Source organism: Zootoca vivipara, chromosome 12 (genome assembly GCF_963506605.1).
Source record: "Zootoca vivipara chromosome 12, rZooViv1.1, whole genome shotgun sequence".
NCBI lineage: Eukaryota > Metazoa > Chordata > Lepidosauria > Squamata > Lacertidae > Zootoca > Zootoca vivipara.
Genome location: NC_083287.1, coordinates 25,437,590 through 25,443,589, shown reverse-complemented (window position 1 = coordinate 25,443,589; position 6,000 = coordinate 25,437,590).

The following is a 6,000-nucleotide window of genomic DNA, read 5'->3' as shown; positions in this document are numbered from 1 at the left end:
AGGGTAATCTGTGGCTTATCCATACATATCATTCTGAAGAGACACAATCCTTCCACGACCACCGTATCTCCTCAGAATTGAACACGTGCCTCTAAAATTCATACACTCTACGTATAACTGAGGTGACAGAAGCCATGTTCAGGTGCTTCTGCCCACACACATTGAAACAAGAGGTCCTGTATGGGGATATTCCCTCATTCACGTTTCCCTGGGTTCAGGCTCTGTGCGTAGCAATGTATGTGCCTAAAGCTCCATGCATTTCCCTCCCACCCCTCTTGAGTGGAGGAACTTTGTGTGCCTATATCCATACACATATAGAGTCCTTTCACACGCTGTCAAAAGTTGAAGATGGGGGAATGGCCACTGTGTGGGCTGGGAGAGGAAGGGGAGCCAACATAACACTCCCCACCATGCATATGGAACTGTCTAGCCTTCCTAGTGTCTTTGTGATGGAGGTGTGCCATGATGTGAACAGCATACGATGGCATTTGTATGAGAGCATAAGAATGTTTTTCCTGTGCTAAGAAGGTACCTCATGAGATAGAGACAACCACTTTTTTCCTTCAGATGAGGGAACCAGATGTGGTCAAGCCACCCCCCACATAAAACTGAAGGCGATGTCCCTGTAAAAGGACTGCTCTTATCTCACTTATGCACATTTCAATTTGCCCTCGGTTATTCTCTTGTGGGAATTACAGAAGAACAAAACACTGCAGTTAGCCACACCAGTCGCCACTATCAGAACACCACCCCTCAAAGAATCCTGCGCTTCTATCACCATAGCAATGAGCCACTTACAATCACTACGATATAAGCTATTTGGCCTTCATTGGATTTTGTACAGCCCTAGTGGAGATTATGCGCTCCATGCACACTGATGGTGTTCTATTATTATGATTACATTATGCTCGGATCTTACACGCACTTAGCTTGCGTGATTTTGAGTATACGTGGGGGTGCTCGCTCAAGATTTTGGGGGAAGTCAGCCCAAAGGCATCCCTAACACTCCCAGGCTTGGCGCACTGAGTAGGCCTTGCCCAAGAAACAAGGCCGAGAACTTAAATGCTCTTTTTGTGCACTAGGCCCAAGCACACCTGGCATGAAAATAACTTTTAAGCTCTTAGTCTTGTTTCCAGGCAAGGTCTGGTCAACAAACCAGCTCTGGGACAGATAGCATTGTTCTCTCTCTCTTTCCCCTCACCAGGTACTTTATAGAAGGCAGGCTAGCTAGCCACAGGGTGGCTCCAAGGTTAACATGATTTATGCCATATGCAATTTTTGCTATATGCATTACCCTTGGAGCCAAACTCCTGTGTAAGATGTAGCCCAGCTGTGTTGTTGTCGTCATGATTATCTCTTGCATCTAGTATTGCATGATTGTATCTCAGTCAGCTAAGATTATATGTAAAGTCTTCACTATGATGATGACCTTGATGTCTCAGAAGCCCTGGGCAAACATGATTGATAGAGCCTGGTGGAAATACAAGATGGGCAATGTTCTTCATGTGTTTGCTGAATTAGCACTCTCTGTTCTCTGTAGGTACAAGGTCTTTCCGCTCCTCTCCTTTTATGGTAAGAAGTAAACTACATTGACCTAGGAAAAGTTGCAACTCATGCCCTGCCCTGAAGTGTGAACTTCAATGACCTTCTAAGAGCAGCCAGGTTCTTTTATTTTGCTAGTTAAATCTCCCCTACAGTGTATGTATTGTATACATTTCCCTGAAGACAATTTTTTTAAAAAATTCTTTTTCTGAGCAAAGGGGAATGATCATGTCCTGCAAGGACAATTCTGTACAAGAACAAAATCTAGCATGGTGCTATTATGCTGAAACTAATTAGGGCTGGATATAGTCAGTGGCCAGATGAGAGCCCAGCCATAACAGAACCTGAATTTTGTGAAGTAAGAAAGGTGCAATATACATGCAACACAGAGAATAAGTATAAACACGAAAGAAGATAGGGTCTGTTACTCAGCTCAATTTCTGGGGGAAATCTGCATGCACTGTTAAAGTCTCAATGCTTAAACTGTGGAGTGGAATGGAAGCAAACTTTGATTGTTTAAGACAGGCATGGCCAAACTTGGCCCTCCAGCTGTTTTGGGACTACAACTCCCATCATCCCTAGCTAGCAGGACCATTGGTCAGGGATTATGGGAATTGTAGTCCCAAAACAACTGGAGGGCCAAGTTTGGCCATGCCTGGTAAGCAGTCCTGAATAGAGAGGTGCCTCGGTTTACAAACACAATTGGTTCCAGAAGTCTGTACTTAACCTGAAACGTACTTAACCTGAAGCGAACCTTCCCATTGAAAGTAATGGAAAGTGGATTAATCTGTTCCAGACGGTCCATGGAGTACTTAAACTGAAGTGTACTTAACCTGAAGCGAACTTTCCCATTGAAAGTAATGGAAAGTGCATTAATCTGTTCCAGACGGGTCTGCGGAGTACTCAACCATCTGGTACGCAGGCTGAGACCCTACCTGCCTGCAGACTGTCTTGCCAGAGTGGTGCATGCTCTGGTTATCTCCCACATGGACTACTGCAATGCGCTCTACATGGGGCTACCTTTGAAGGTGACCCGAAAACTACAATTAATCCAGAATGCGGCAGCCAGACTGGTGACTGGGAGCGGCCACCGAGACCACATAACACCGGTCTTGAAAGATCTACATTGGCTCCCAGTACATTTCCAAGCACAGTTCAAAGTGTTGGTGCTGACCTTTAAAGCCCTAAATGGCCTCGGTCCAGTATACCTGAAGGATCGTCTCCACCCTCATCGTTCTGCCCGGACACTGAGGTCCAGTACCGAGGGCCTTCTGACGGTTCCCTCGTTGTGAGAAGCCAAATTGCAGGGAAGCAGGCAGAGGGCCTTCTCGGTGGTGGCGCCTGCCGTGTGGAATGCCCTCCCATCAGATGTCAAAGAGAAAAACAGCTACCAGATTTTTAGAAGACATCTGAAGGCAGCCCTGTTTAGGGAGGCTTTTAATGTTTAATTATTTTATTTCATTTTTCTGTAGTAAGCCGCCCAGAGTGGCTGGGGAAACCCAGCCAGATGGGCGGGGTATAAATAATATATTATTATTATTATTATTATTATTATTATTATTATTATTATTATTAACCTGAAGCATACTTAACCCGAGGTATGAGTGTAATTAGTTCTGGAAGTCCGTACTTAACCTGAAGCATACTTAAGTGGATTAATCCATTCCAGACAGGTCCGTGGAGTACTTAAACTGAAAATACTCAAACTGAGGCGTACGTAAACCAAGGTATGACTGTATCTGAGCTGGCATGTCTGGAGCATGAGAACAGAAGGCTTGGCAAGGCTGAAATCAGGTACCAGGGTAAAGGTAAGAGACTGGTTTAGCGGCTCTGAGTGACCTTCATGAGACTCCTTGTAAGCAGTGCTATTTTTCTAGAAAAGAAGTGCCGGAACTCACCATGAACACTTCCCTTGTTCTCTTAGAATGGCAATGGTGCCCACCTGAGAGGTGTCAGAACTGAGTTCCAGTGAGTTCTGGCTGGAAAAAAGCCCTTTTTCTCCGGCTTGGGAATATGTCATTCCCCAAAAATCTTTAAATAAAAGTACAATGAAATGTCTTTTATTGCCCTATTTGACATTTACCAAGAAGAGAACTGAATTTTAACGAGAAAAGGTGGGGAGTGAACCAGTGATCAAAAGGAGATTGCACTCAGTGCCTGAGCTCAATCCTTGTTCTTTTTTCTTTCTTGATTTTTAAAAAGCTCTAAAGTTGCTGGTTCACTCGTTGCTTGTCCCGGTTTGTGGTCCTTTCTCTCTGAATCAGCGGCTGAAATGGAACAATTTTGAGCAAATTGAGCTTTTGTAGCTTTTGTTTAATTCTCCCCTAAACACACACACACACACACACACACACACACACACACACACACACCATAAGCATAATAGCAGCAAATAGAAATCAACAGTATATTATAAATAGGTGAATATGGCAGAAGGGAGAAATATAAGATACAGTATCTATTTCTCCCTTCCGCCATATTCTTGTATATATGCACCAGTTTCCTTAACTGTTTTGTAAGGGACTGGTGGAGCTATTCTAGGCGCAGTTTTGGAACGATGGTAGAAGCTATATTTGGTGGAATTCACCTCTAGAAAGGAGTATATAAAATATGATGGTGATAAAGTATAGGAGCACTTGATGACAAGTTTACAGGAGCAGCAATAAAACTGCTCCTGCAATAAACCCAGATGCCAATTTTGCTGCCACATACACCCGGACAACATCATTACTGGCCCCAACAACATCCAACATACCATCTCAGGACTATTTAATTGCTCATCTTCTAACATTGTGTATGCCATCAAATGCCAACAGTGCCCTTCAGCTCTCTATATTGGACAAACAGGCCAAACCCTACGCCAAAGGATAAATGGACATAAATCTGACATCAGGAACCACAAGGCAGAGAAACCAGTAGGAGAACACTTCAATCTCCCAGGACATTCTATACAAGATCTCAAAGCAGCTGTTTTATTACAGAAAAATTTCAGGAACAGACTGGAAAGAGAAGTTGCTGAATTGGAACTCATTACCAAGCTTAAAACCATGGAGCCACCTGGGATGAACAAAGACATTGGATTCTTATCTCATTATGTATGATCAAGCTTTCTTTAGCGCCTCAGCCCTTGCTTTTTCCCTGCAGGACTAATTGCAGTCATCAGCCGTCGTTAACAGCCATCTACAAATTTACCACTCCCATCAGCCCATCACCCATTCCCCCACCCTCTGTATATACATAAGGGTCTGACTCTTCTGTTTCAAGTGTATCTGATGAAGTGTGCATACACACGAAAGCTCATACCAAAATAAAAACTTAGTTGGTCTTTAAGGTGCTACTGAAGGATTTTTTTATTTTGCTTCGACTCAGACCAACACAGCTACCTACCTGTAACTAGCAATAAAACAATCTTGACTTCCGGCAAGAAGGCGAACAGCACCTAGTCAGCGTGAGCTCTCTAATTTAATCTTTTAAAGACTTGTTTTAAGACTGTTTTAATGAGCATTGAGATTAGATAAAATTAAGCACCTCACTGTATTTTATAGTAGCTTTTAACTGGGAGGCACCTCTCTGACTTTGTACTTCTGAAATAGCCAGGGGAAGAGAGAGAGCGAAGAGTGAGATGACTCAGCATCTCGGCAGCTCCGCTGATAAGAGGAGAGGAATGGGGAAACGCTGCAGAGAAGCTGAGGATATAGAGGAAATGGCGTGTTTGCCCCTCACCAAGCAAACAAAAATTAATGAATTTTTCTCTGGAAAAACAAAGGATATTTTTTAAAATACCAACTTCAAATAGCTTCTCTCCTCTAGCAGAGATGATTGATAAAGAAACCACGCTGAAGGAACTACCTGACAAACAATCCATTATTCCTTCAAGCAACAACGCCACTAGACCAAAAGGTCCTAAAAAGGATCCAACTACGGTTACTCAGGCAAAAGACTGCATCAGAGAGCAAGAAAGCTACCTCTCTGAAATATTATTTGAACATTCTACCACATTACACCTAGTTGCTAAAACTGTGGACTATATCTTTAAATGCATAAGAGACATCAATGGTTCCCTAGAGAAGATTGTCTCTCTCGTATCTCCAAAAGGTAAAGACAGACCCTTAGATGCTTTACCAGAGGACAGGGCCGAACAAACGCCCGGAGCATCAATTTTACCACACTCAATTTCACAAATTGGCTGCAAATACGAAAATGAACAAATTCAGGAAGAACTACATTCCATATCTTCCTATAATCTCTCGCTGCAAGCCACTAAACTCTGTCTAATTGTCCACCCCTTCAGAGGCCAAGTGGTTAATTGGTCTTCCACGCACGATGCAAGAAGGCACCTAGCTGTACTGTTGGGAGTAAACCCCCACTCCATCGATTTGAAATCCATTGCCCATATCTACAGCAGGCCACAAACGCAGAGAGAACTGCTTTCCTTTGAATCCAAAAAGTTTCCAACCT